Source organism: Vicia villosa, linkage group LG6 (assembly GCF_029867415.1).
Source record: "Vicia villosa cultivar HV-30 ecotype Madison, WI linkage group LG6, Vvil1.0, whole genome shotgun sequence".
NCBI classification, from domain to species: domain Eukaryota; kingdom Viridiplantae; phylum Streptophyta; class Magnoliopsida; order Fabales; family Fabaceae; genus Vicia; species Vicia villosa.
Window position 1 is genome coordinate 113,982,483 of NC_081185.1, and position 1,214 is coordinate 113,983,696.

A 1,214-nucleotide genomic window follows, 5' to 3' on the forward strand; every position below is an offset into this window, starting at 1 on the left:
TTCAGCAGACTGAGCGGTGTGAGCATACCCATTCCCAAGTGGAGTATGTCGGTTTTTCTTTCGAGGAAACTTCCAATCTTCTGAATGGAGAGACTCGTTGTCGGAGACACTTTCGAGATCATCCTCTTCTGTATTTTGGTCTTGCTCTTGTCCCAAGATGGCATTGACTAGATATGTGAACTCTAGATCCGTAGCCTCAAAAGGTGACTTGGGGATATAATCCTCAATGATGATTTCACCAGTCGATGATGATGAATAGCAAGGGTTATATATCTCTTTTGGCTGAGTAAGGTACTCGTAATCAATGTTCCATCCGGTTGGAACAATATCTTCCAAAGAGGTTTTTGAGCTTTCAGGAGCGAAGTATTTCACCATGTAGTCGAATTTTCCGCTTGGTTCTCCTAATGTATCCCAAGTTTCTTCGGGGATAGGAGGAACTTCTTCTGATGAACCATGACTTCTAGTGGCGAAGCTGTTAGTAACTTCATCACTGCTTGGTTGAGTCTTACTTTCAGATCCTTTAGTCGGATAACAGCAAGGTGATTCAGACTCTGATAGGGATATGTATCCTGCTTTGTTAAGATAGGATAGCCATTCCTCTTCATCGGTGTTTTCCGTACCGATGGTATTGACTGTTTGTTGAACAGGTTGAAGAAAACCTCCACTGCAGAAAGTTTCTTGAATTGGGAGAACTACCTCAATCCCTGGAATAGTCTTTGATGATGTTGGAAAGAATCCAACTCCTGTTCTGTTCTTGTTGTTGGTAGGAATATTAATATGCCCCCAACCACTGGTAGTGCCATCCTTTACAACTTGGATTGCATCTCTGTATGAAGAAATGGACGCTGCTTTCTCCTTTCCTTTCCCCTTATCCAAGGAAAGTGCTTGGAATTTAGTTCCAACAACTTCTTTTGGTTCTATGTCGGAGAATGATGACAGGTTGCTGACGATCAGAGCTCGTTCTCCACATACGGTTACCAATTTGTCATTTCTTATGAACTTCAGTTTCTGATGAAGTGTTGAAGTAATTGCCCCAGCCTCATGAATCCACGGGCGACCTAGCAAACAACTGTATTATGCTGGAATATCCATAACTTGGAAAGTGATTTTGAACGTCTGAGGTCCAATAGTTATGGGAAGATCCACTTCTCCAAAAACTGACTTCCTTGATCCATCAAATGCTTTGACGATGACATGACTTTTTCTTAGAGGGT